The sequence below is a fragment of the Oreochromis niloticus genome, linkage group LG16, assembly GCF_001858045.2.
Source record: "Oreochromis niloticus isolate F11D_XX linkage group LG16, O_niloticus_UMD_NMBU, whole genome shotgun sequence".
Taxonomy (NCBI): Eukaryota; Metazoa; Chordata; class Actinopteri; order Cichliformes; family Cichlidae; genus Oreochromis; species Oreochromis niloticus.
Window position 1 is genome coordinate 8982345 of NC_031987.2, and position 12645 is coordinate 8994989.

A 12645-nucleotide genomic window follows, 5' to 3' on the forward strand; every position below is an offset into this window, starting at 1 on the left:
GAATAAGATCAAGGCTACAAACGGGCTTTGACTGAAAGTTGTCTGAGCTGAACCTTAAAGATAGGAGGTATCCAAGAGGCAGATGCCTCCACAGTTCCTCACCCTATGTATACTAGGTAGTGTTGCAAATGTGGCCAAACCAGAGAAAATTATAAGTGGACTAGTTCTCAAAGCACTTTTTACAACATTTATTCACATGCCAGTGAACGCATCACAGAGCAACTTACCCAAGGATTCTTTGACTGGAGCATTAAACCACTGACCTTCTGATTAGCAGATGACATGCTCTAACTTCTAAGCCACAGCCACCCCAAAGCCACAGGAAGGTGGGAATGTCTCCAAAATATCCCTCTAACTCCAAGAAGAGCTTTGTCCATCTGGTGGTGACCAAAAAAAGAGAGGCCAAGACACCTCAGCTTGAACCAGAAAATGGTAGTGGATGGATTGATGAATGGATGGATGAATGGATTGATGAATGGATGGATGGTGAGTACCACTACTGCCAAAAGGAAACATCCAGATAGAAGTTACATGCAGCGTCTCAGCCTCATCTTGAAGCATCTGACTTAGGAACCATGACAACAACCATAGTTAGTTTCTATGTCCGTCTTAGAACATTTCATCATTTTGTGATAAAAAGTTAATGACATCATAGTTTTCCCAACATCTAGATAATTTATATTTATATCATACTAAACCAGCATTTGCCAAGTAGCACTTTCTTCCTCAGCCTACCTCTAGTGGTTACCAGAAACTGCGGTCATAAACTGATTACATGATTGTTCCAGGTTTCTTTTTTCCTTTTCTGTTTTTTTGACTTTAACTGAAGGTAAAGGGATTCTGTTTGTGATGATGGCTGCCTAAAAATAACATATGAAACACTATCCTCATAAAACACTGTAGTTCCACTGAAAAATGCAATTATTAAGAGTCATAGAATAGTTTTTAGTCTGGGCAAAGGGGCCCCTAGTAAAAAATAAAAAACAACAAAAAAAAAAACCCAATCTGCTGAGGGCTCCTACTGACCTCCTTCCTCCCACACTCTTTGCATTGTGTATGTACCCTGTTAGCACTTATCAGGCACAATGCACACAACAAACTACCCATGGCAGCTTTGTTGTGTTTGGCCCAAAGTACCAAAAACTTTGTATTTCTGCTCATCTTAAGAGTTCTAAAAGTTTAAAACAGCCAACTTTTCTCTGTATCCAACTCCTCTCATATATACAGACTTTTCATAATGAAAAATATAAAAAGGTTCTCTGCAGTCCTGCAAATACATTTTCAGGCATCATTAAATATATTATACATTATTGTCCATAGTCCAAATCATATTTAATCTCCTCCAAAGAAAGGCATGAATTCATGTCCCTTTTCTTTGAATAACCCCTTTAGCCTTTCAGCTATGGGAACAATGAAAGTACACTGGAGGACAAAGCATCTCAGAGCCCTCTGAGGTAGACTGTGTAGATCTCTAAATAGGGAACACTTACTAAATACAGTCAGAGTATTTTATTTATTTATTTATTTATTTTTGCACCCGGTATAAATGTAATTTGGATGGAAACACACCCCACTTAGGTAACCTTCAGTACACTTTCATCCAACCCACCCACAATGTCTTAACATATACTACTGTAAATTTGGAGTATATTTATTGCCAGTTGTTGAAAAGATCATCATTATCAATATCATCAATGATTACACGATTGAAAGATGATTACTTATTGATATACAGTTTACAGCTTCCATGCAAATATTATTTTATCCCTGACAGCTTCATCCTTGTCATCACCCTAAAAAATTCGCACGTTCGTGTATTTCAGCGGCCGAGCCCGGTCTGAGTTATCACGTCTCACTCGCCACATTTCCCACCTTCCTCCGAGCTTCCCCTGAATGGGAACACAAACCACAATATGGTAGCGTATCGAGCGTGTGTATGCAAAATAAAAGCGTTCCAGCTGGTTGCCAAGCCTGGATTCACTTTGTAATCCCAGTCTTTACCTTCAGGCTGACTTCCATTATGTTTTCACACGTTAGCACTTTCATCCTCGCTTTTCTGCCTCTCCATTTTTCGCTCTCTGGTTTAGCAAGAGGAGAGGGGGTAAAAGAGCCCGGGGCGGGCCACCTGTGCGGTTGTGTTGTTTCTTGTGTAAATCAGTAATCAGAGGAATTAACTTCTGTGTGAATGCCTGTGAGAGAATAGAAAATGACATGTGAAGGAAAGACCAGACTATATTTGTCTGCGTATGTGTGTTTAGGTTTTCCACTGGCTGGATATTTCATCATTCCACATTGCTGCACATTACTTGCTTCTTCATTTTCGGCTTCATTAAAGAAACTCATCCATAAATGCAACAGCAGAAAATGACTTTGCAGCAGTATCACAACATTATAGTGTTGTTGTTCATTTTCTCTCACAGCGAGTTTATAATTGTTCTTTCTCTGAAAATGCTCTAAATCTATTCCTATAAATTATTGCAGGTCAGACTGTGTGCGCAGAGAGCAGATGGAACAGATTCCCTCGCACTTTGAACACTGTAAATGCAGCCTGGTGAAGTCATGAAATCCATTTGTTTTTTTGTTTTTTTTGTGACAGTCAATGCGACTTTAAATCTAATTTCTTCCAGTCGGAGCTGGGCTTGTTTCTCTCTCTGCATTTTCTTTTCTCATTTAGTGGCACCACTTACCCAAGAAACATCAGAACATGTGGATATTTAAACCAAATGCCTCCAAGTACTTTTTGTTTTACTTTATCTGTGGAACAACCTCAGTGCTACAGTGGCCTGCAGTATATTGCATGACTTCCCTTCATGTCTCTCCTGTTCCCCTGGCTGGTGGTAGGTACAGTAATCCCTGTGAGCCAAGAGCTCAGGCTGTAGACTGCTCTAAATGCTTGCTTTATCACAGCTTTTTCTACTCTCTTATCTTTGTAATGTCACAGAGGGGTGATATGACTGATATGCACTCTCAGAAATAGAGGTACGAGAGAAGAACATTTTTGTACCTATAGGTACATTTTTTGTAAATGTTCCCTTAAAAGTACAATACTGGTCTTTAAAAGTCCAGAAATGCCCCTTTAAAGGTTCAATTTGAAATAAAGTACAAATCTGTACCATTTTGACCTGTACTGCAGTGACAGTGGCAGAATGTGGTAATGGGTCAGCATGGGAAAATCTGGATGGGCCTGGTTAATTGTAAAATTCATATGAGATGTGAGTGTGCTCATAAAAGCTACATGTTATAATCAAATCTGTTGGTCCTCTCCTCTGTACGTAAATTATCCTATGATGCAAAGAATATCTGTAACCTACCTTTGTGTAAGTTATGTTAAATTATATTAAAAAAAAAAAACACACACACACAATGACATGCAGGCACAACCAAATGATGTTAAAAAAAAAAACTGGTCCATTTCCATTTTATTAAGTTCCAGTTATAATTTTTAATGTTTTAAATCTTGGTTGTAGCCTTCAAAAACGTGAAATCATTTTACTGTTATGTTTGGCCATTTACTTTTTCGCTTTTACTACATCCTAGAATTGTTCATTAATTGTGAGGTTTTTATGGAATTTGCAACATCAAGTTAAACCGAGGTTCTTTGGAAGTTAAAATGTCAAGCAGATTTTTATGTTACGGTGACTACATTTTGTAAGTTACAAATATAGTTCGCCAAGACAGCATAACGGTTTCTAAACAACTGCGCATTAATACCACAATGTTGTATTTTCATGTGTCAAGTTCGCAACGCGCATTAATCCCAAAGGCTGAAAAGCCAGCAGCGACGAGTGCTCCGCCTCCGCGCTGACTAGCGTTGACACAGAAAATGACTCTCAGGGGGTTATTGATGGAGGAGCTCCTTAAAAAGTTGATGGAAGAAGGCATTGATGTGTCAGACGACGAGGCGCAAAGGTTTAGAGGTAAGTCGGGTGTGATGGGTGAAAGCTAGCAGTTAGCTAAGTTTTAAACAAAGAAAGATACAAATGTGGACTATTTAGACTGTTGGTGGAATGTTCAACGTCTGTCTGCCCGCCGTATTCGAGTGTTTTATCAATAAATAGTGACTAACCGTGTACAACAATGTAGAAAAATCAATAATTTCTCAAAACGTGCTAGTATGTAAATATAGTTATTAACAAAATCGTTTTCTAAGCAAAATTTATCGCATCTAACTTGTTTCCCGCTCAAAGGGATTTTAAACAATGGAAGGTACACATTTGTACCATTCCACCTACTTAGTGGGATTTTCGAATATGAGAGCTGTAAGCTCTGCGCAGGGACACTGTCTGCAAACACCTGTGATGCCAGCTAGCTGCTCGATCAGGGATCGATTTATAATTTCAAATAAACCAAAATCAAGGAGGCAAATTGTGGGCAGCAAAAACAGACAAGATAGCCTAGGATTCTATTCTATCCACAACTCGGGTTATTGTTTTGGTTGCAATGAATAATGCCTACAGCCAACAGGCAATCGGCGCAAGGATTCCCCCCCCCCAAAAGAAATTTGAAAATGGTTTTATTTTTATTTCATACTGTACTTTATATTTCAGATAACGATGTACAACATTGAAGGTACAGTTGAAGGTCCAGTGTCCCAAGCAAACCAGAGGTAGGTTGTGATAAATGTCTAAATTTGCATATGCATTTAAGTGCTTGCAAAATGGCTAGTTAATGCTGTTTTCCTACTGTATTGCAGTTCTATACCTTCTTGCCTGCAGTTATTTCCATTCCAAAATTCCCACAAGATGTCCAGAGTCGCTTGGATCTCAAAGAACCAGTCCAGAAAGAACAGAAGTACCGAAACAAAATAATTGGGACTCTTTATGAAATGCTGTCACAGTACACAATGTAAGGGTTCCTTTCTGAATAATTACATTAATTTCTTAATATTAATATTGCTGTTGTACGAGAGGCAGAGAACAAATGGTTAGCCCATCTGCCTCCCAATCTGGAGACCAGCGTTCGAGTCTGGCGTGACACACGGTTCCAATGAACTGGCAATAGTGGTAAAACCATACATCCTGTGTCTCCAGACCTTGTCTGGACTATGATATCCAAAGTGTTCATTTTCGAATTTGCTCAAGAGTAAATTAATAATTCAGGACTGCAGTCAATTAATTAATGAAGTTTGGGAGAGGTGTGGCTGTTTGTCCACGCCCATTTTTAAAAAATTAAAATCAACTTTAGCTACATTGATTTGACATTGGTCTATAACATACTATTTAGGGTAATAACAATATGAGTAGAAGAATTGAAGAACAGAAAAGCCCCCAGAAAAGGATAAGAGTAATCAGTGTACTGTGTGTTGTTTTTCTTATGTTTGAAACAGGTACCCAACCCACTCAGACTACATCCAGGTCATCAAAGCCCTGATTGTGAAGTATCCTTTCTTAAGAGATGTACACGGAAATGGTTATGTGAGTACCTCTCCTTTTTTGTTTCTTTTATAGATTATATTAATATAAAGTAAGCATAATTAACTACTTATATACATTTGAAACAACTAGGACACCTGGCACAGCCAACTCAAGAGAAAGTTCAAAGCAGAACGGGCTCCCCTAATCAGCAACGAAGAAGTGAACCGGGTTAAAGAAAAGTTTGGACGCACGCAGAAACATCGGACCACAGAGGAATCCAGCGGCTCCTGTCTGAAGAGACTGAAGCCCTCTCTCGTAAATCCTCACACCCTCAGCCTCTAAGAGCTAAGGTAACATATGTAGTCTTATTATGTTCACTGTAAAGCTAAAAGTAAACATTAATTGAAAGAAACATGTTAACAGATAACATTAACATAGAAAAAGGAACTTCACAGTTGATTTAACAAAAGTCAGCTCAACTTGCAATTCCTATTCAACATTTTTGCATTTTTTTCAAAGCATTTGGTGTACAAATTACTGCATTTCGAGTAACATTAACTTATCAGATTTTACTTATGATAATACTGATATCTGCTTTGACAAAGGATTCGTGCTTTGTGGGGGAAGATGCAGCCTCCGTTGATGCTCATATCAAGGTGCTAAATGATCAGCACAGGACGCTACATCCTGACACAGCACTGGTGAAAGACCGCATGACAAAAACCTTTGCATGGAGACGTCAAGAGGTAGCTGAAGGAATGTGTACTGTGGACCTATTAAAGAGATATCCATTCCTGGGGACATCTGCAGGGGTAAGAATTGTTAAGATGATTGGGCAAACAGCTAATGATTTTTTTGTCTGTAAATCTGATTATTATTTTCTGTACTAACTGATTAATCAATCTGTTTATTATCTTTAGAATTTTTGTTCAAGGGTTAAAGCACTTTACATTTATCTCCAGTCTGTGTCTTTAAACATGTCAAAAGTTTAAATCCTCAATGTAAAATGTCATTCTTTTGTCTATTCTGCTCTTTTCATTTCCAGTTGTGTGATGAGGTTGATTTAATGCATCCCTGCCAAGACAACATCTGTTGCCGCTTTAGCGAGAACTTCACTGCTGTTCTTCAAAATGTTCTTCAAATGACCAAGGATTTGCCACTGAAGAAGGTCTACATGGAGGCAAGAGAGAATGCACTGGCTGAAGACATTACAGGTACTAATTTGACCTCATACAAATAGTAAATTTTGTGACAATTCATTTGCGCTCTCTTCCAAAGATAATTGATGTACCATAGTGCCATGTCAAGAGCATGTTAATGGGAATTTGCATGCTATCAAAATCTAATGAAGTGCATTTGCATCTGTATGACCTAGGAATTGACTTCAAGGGGGCACTTCTCCTCTTGCCATCCATCTTCAAGGAGAAGATAGAAGATTTCATCATCCTTGGAGAGGTAAATGCATGATGCAATGCATAGCCTTTGGCCACAAGTTTCATTCTCGGTGTTTTGTTGGCATGGAGCTGAATTCAGCTGCGGTTCAGCATCACAGCTAAGCTAATGTAGGGGAAACACTGCTGTTAATCCACAGACTTACAGAATGCTCTGGAAATGAACAAAAGTTTTACAGATGTGCATTTTCAGGATAAAGTGCTTCAGCGTGTGTCTGCTATATCTGTCAGCAGTGTCAAATATGAACTTGAGGATGTTTTTGTAGTTGGCCATGTACACACTGAAGCCATACCTATATTCTTTAAAATCAAGTATATTTTGAATGTTGATACTTGTTGGGTATTGTGTGGGAAACTGTTACTTCCTTGCACTTATGAATGTCATTTCCATGCTTACCAAGTGGCAGTTGACAATGACTGGATCCTGTTCAATCCAGGAAATGAATTAGACTTTCAAGCTCTAGACACCTATTTAGTTGATGATAGGCTGTTTGTGTCCTTGAGGTATTCTGTGTGACGTTGCAAGCACATTTTCCACTTTGTCTATATATATGACATATATATATTCTGGCTTGTTGAAGTAGAGCAAAACATTTGTGTGGACAGTTTTTTAAATACATGCCATCTCTGTGATCCGTCAAAAACATTGTGTTCAGGTGTTTAATGTCTTTATGTGATTGTTTACTTTTTTTAAATGAATGTATTTTTCTTGACATGTCCTATGGCAATATACGAATGTAATCAAGGATGTATTCCTATGGTTGTTTAAATGCTTTGATGTGATTCTATTATCGAAAATAAATGGTTAAATAACCAAATATTTTGGACTATTGGGGGTACATTTTTGTCTCTTTAGGTACGAAATAGGTTGTCGCTGGGGGGGTACCCTCATAGGTACCCTATTGTACCCTTTTCAAGGGAACATTTCTGTACTATAGTTTGAAGGTACATTTATGTCTTAGGAAAGTACATGATTGTACTTCAGATGGTACAACTTCATAAGGTACAAAAATGTACCACGCCTAAAGGGTACAGAAATGTCCTTCAAAAAGGAACACCCCCAGCGACAAGCATTTGTACCCTTTTTGGTACACTTTGGTACCCCTATTTCTGAGAGTGTGGTCATCTCAGGTACAGGGGCCCCACCCACCTGTTCAAGCCTAGCCCTATATCTGTGAGGGGCAACCAATCAGACGAAGCTTAAAGGAAGGATAGTCTTAAAGGAGGAGGGGCTAAAATTAGTTCTCTCAAACAGGGCACAAACTGAGGGGATGCTTCTGTGCATAAGGATCATTTTAAACTGTGACTCACACAAAGCTGCACGTAAAGCTCAAGGATAAAATTATGGCGCTGAAAACAATTAGAAAAAAAAGCAGTAGGTGGGATGTTCTGGTTGTTAACTTGCTTCGACATTACAAAGAATCTGTTCTAACAACTGTCCTGGTCTGTTTTTATGTCTCCGAGTTCTCATCCCACAGCATCAAATGCGGATGTTTTCTCAGATGTTTCTGAGGTTGGAGAGATGTTTTTGGCTTTGGATAATTGTCCTGTTGAATAAAGACAGAAGAGAATAAGTTACATGTTTATCAACCATGAGACATTGGTTTCTGTTTCATTAGGGAGCTTTATGTCTTGAACTTTGTTTTTGCTCATTATTCTTATTTCACTGGTTGGTTTATTGGGCCTGCTGGATTTGGATCATTATGGTTCCAAAACATTTAAGCTGCCTGAGAATGTAGGAATTTTTCACACAATCACAAACACACTCTCACAAGTCCAAAGAGAGTTTTCCAGGAACAAATAACCATACAGAAGTTTATCACAGAGCTTTCTTACTATCACGGTTCTGATGCTGAAGTAGATAGAAGATAAACTTTGTGAAGTAAATGTACTTTATATTGTAGAGCATCCAAAGATAAACTTAAAAGTAGAGAGAGTGAACAGTCGTAAGAGCTGTAAATTTACTATCCATGTCATCTTGAGTCAACAGTTCAGCATCCAGGGTAAGAATCTCACTAACCAAACATTCAATATTACTCTCATTGTAAACACTCATATTGATTAATTGAGAAACAGTTGTGGAAGTTAGAACATTGCTCTTATAGTGGTCTTCATTGTATTCTGCAGTGCTGCAACACGGATAGACAAGTCTGATGGTAAGAGACTAATTAATACCCCCAAAGATTTCTTGGTTTGTGCAATTAAAGGAAAGCTATTTTTCAATGTCACAGCAAGTTATTACCAAGTTGAGAGGTTCAGTTCTTTCTAGTTAAATTTATGCAAGTAGTTTTTTTTTTTTAGAATTCACGCAACATGTACACTTAATATGTAAAAGTGGGGAGACAACTTTACCGCTGATATTAATATATGCACATAATGAATATGGAAAAGAGAAAAATGCACATAGATTCTCTCCATGAAAGTGTTAGCATCTGTTCCTCTATTACATGGCTGGTTCTAAAGTCCACGGGGAAATTCAATAACAGTAAAGATGGTGGATATCACGTCTCTGGCCTCAAAGTGATAATGAACTGAAAACTGGGGAGCAAATGAGCCAATGATACTCACGGTAGAGGATCATGACAGTGTCAAATAAGCATATATGAATATGCTAGCTTAGTAAAGCTAACTAATAAAGTTAACAATATTTATTGTCTGTTGTATTTACATGAAGTAGCATGGCACTGGTTCAGTGCTCTGGTTAAAGGAGCAATGAAGTCGTAATGTTTTGTAACTTTGAGTAACTTTACATAATATATGTATAAAAATGCATTGTTAACATTATTTTGGAGCAAAGCCACCAAAACTTTAAAGCCTTTTTTATGTGTTGATCACTACTGTAGCTTTTTTAGATAGTGGCTTCAAAATAACTGACCAAATGAATTGACAAGATGGCTTTAGAGTGGCAAGATTTTCATGGAGAAGGACTTTTGTGGAACCATGTAGATGAGAATGAGACTGCATCATCTGACATCTTGACCACACAAAAAAAAGTCAGTCGTACACGTTAAAAAGAGAGCACAGTTTGCCTTGCTACCTCAAGCAAGCCTGTCAAAAGTTACAGATAGCAGCAGATGCATCATCTGGGCAAAGGAGCGCAATAGAAGCAGCATGTCACCATTGCTTGTTCAAACCTAGGATCCAACATTTGGCCATATTCAAACCAGAATAAATTTTAATACCAAATAAATTATAATCCCTCAAAAAACCTTCGTTACCAGGTGCAAACAGGAACTTGTAGAAAATACTTAGCAGAAGCTAACTTTGTCTAGATCAGTGGACTACGTGGTAAATATAGTCCACGGATAAATTAGACCAATTTTCACCATTGTTGGTGGCACTCTTAAAGCACGTCAGTAGAAGCTGATTGGTCTAACTCACTGTTGTTCTGCTGAAACGTGCAGAACCTGACCGTGATCTTTTAAGAACCCATCTGCCTCTCAAGGTAAGTAAATGGGTCTTTGTCACTGGCATACCACTTGTACTGCTCCACCTATAGCTTAAAGTTTTCAGCATATGTTCTATTTATACATTGCATCAGCTCCTATAACCAGCTACAGGCCTTGAGCATGTGGGAAATGGTGCTGAGACCTTCCCTTCACTCTTTGTTGAGTTTGAATAAATAAGTGGAAATGGAAAGCAGACCTTTGGGTCTGGGGAGGGATCTTGAAGACACCTATTCGTTGTGAGTGTTAGAGTCCCGCAGGGGGGTGCAACAGCCCACTCCATCGAGATTTGTTTGGCTAATGGCACCAGTGGCCATCTTTTCTTCCTGATCAGAGAGGGAACCAGTGGGGAGGAACGGCAGAGAGAAAGATGAGGGTAAGGAGGAAAGGGTGCATACAGGGGTAAAAGTATTTTTAGCTGGAATCAGAGTCAGATTTGACAGCAAAGAGCTATTTTTTTTAAACACGCGTGTGTTTCAGAACAGACAATGAGCTTACGTGTTAGTGTGTGTGAGGAATTCTTGTCATGTGTCACTCGAGCCTGGAGGTGTGAAAGAGAAACATGCTGAGCAGCAATATAGTAGACGAGGGATTCAGTCACACTTCACTGGCACACGTTCCTGTGCTACATTTCAGGCTTTAAAGATGTTCTGAAGTTTTTCTACTAGAAACATTTGATTTTCAGTAAAAGGAAGAAACATGCGAGAAAACTGTATAATAATCCACTTCTTATCCCAGTATCTATTATTTGAACAAACTGAACACTGATAAAATGTCTTCATAAACTCTAATAACAGCAATATTAATCGCACAGTCAAACTAGACTAAAAATAGGACACCAGCCTCCATGTGACTAGGAATAATCGCTGGTTATTTAGTGATTGCACTGAATATTTTTGCTGTTAGAGCCCAATTGTAAGTAGTTGTAGCAACCATCTGGTTGTTTGGTGGAAGGAAACCTGTCTCCAAACAATTCTGGTCCAACTCAGTATGACTGTAATCACTCTCAGATAGACTGGCAATGCATTGTAGTCAGAGTTCTTCTGCGGTGTACAACTGTTTTACCAACTGGTTGTCTTCTGGTTATATTTTCCTGTCATTTTGCTCTTCTATCTCTGTCCTGCAACAACTACAGCACTGTTTCTGAATTTCTCTTTCAGATTTTTGAGGTTCCGACTGGACTTTGAAAGGAAAAAGTTAGAAATATAATAATTAATGTGAATTTCTTTGTGTGTCTTGTGTTTGTCTTAATCTTCAGAACCATCAGAATAAAAAAAAATAAGGTTTTGAAACAAGATTCACTAATAGTTTGTGCTTCAATGAATTCATTCACCTGTTACATAAATTCTATGGTTTACTGCTCATTGGAAAATTAGCATGCTATCAGAGAAAAGACATTGTAAACATTAGTTGCTAAGTATGAGCATTTTCTGTGAGAGATAAAATGGGGCTATGGCACAAAACATTCTACTAACCCAACCAGCAGATATACGTTAGCCTGCTCATAAGGAGCTTTACAGCCTTCCTCTAGCTGTATGCTGTTCAGTGGTCCTTCCTGCAATGTTGTATATTTCAGTCCTTTTTAAAAATTAATTCAGGTTTAACTCCCCTATTCTCAAACTCAGGACCTCCTGCACAGTGAATGAAAATCTGGTCAGGTATCTCCAAGACCTTCTTTCCCACATCTGTCTCAGAAACACACTTAAGGTTTGCTTTCTATTCGTTTCTTTCTTATTGATTAGAAAATCATTTGTTTCTTGTTACCATGCATGCTACAGATATTTACTCACAGTGAGGATGACTGATTCAGGTCGTGCTTATACACAAGACAGAAATCCGGTATTATAACTCTCAATAAGACACATGAGCTAATGAGCTCTGTGATAATCAATGCCATGCTTTTACATAGATACATGGTTTTTATGCATCTCACTTTAACAGTGTTTTTCTTCAGTCAATAATAAAGTTTCCCCTGATTATTCATTATTCATTTGAACCTGCACAAATTCTTCTCTCTGAAAGTCTGCCATTTTTGTACCAAGAAAAGGAATAAAAGAAACACACTGATCTGTAGATATAATAAGTGAATAAATGTGAGAGACAATAATTTATTCATTTTAATTGCTCTCTCTGAGCCGATTCTCTTTGAAAGGTTCAACTTACAGTTCAGCCTCACATACAAAACACTGTTGAAGCATAATCCACAACACAGGACCTCGGATTCAAGACCAGCTGAGGAGTGTATGTACCTTTGAAGGATGGTCATTTAAGGAATATTGAAAGTGAAACCTGATTCTAAACTGACCTACATGAAATACTATATATCCTGTATCTTTTTGATGGATTGGGAAAGCTGAGAACTCATGAGAACTGCTTTGGTAGGAGACACCTAGG

The 12645-nt window shown here is 38.3% G+C and overlaps 1 long non-coding RNA gene across 1 annotated transcript; it reads left to right on the top strand.

Annotated features, from left to right (window-relative positions):
* Window positions 1-3783: 3783 nt before the first annotated feature.
* Window positions 3784-7625, top strand: LOC109197338 (uncharacterized). The gene is made up of 8 exons (XR_002058450.2): window positions 3784-3917; window positions 4548-4606; window positions 4694-4845; window positions 5327-5414; window positions 5505-5704; window positions 5960-6166; window positions 6400-6568; window positions 6730-7625. It is a non-coding gene; the product is annotated as an uncharacterized LOC109197338 (long non-coding RNA).
* The last annotated feature ends 5020 nt before the right edge of the window (window positions 7626-12645 follow it).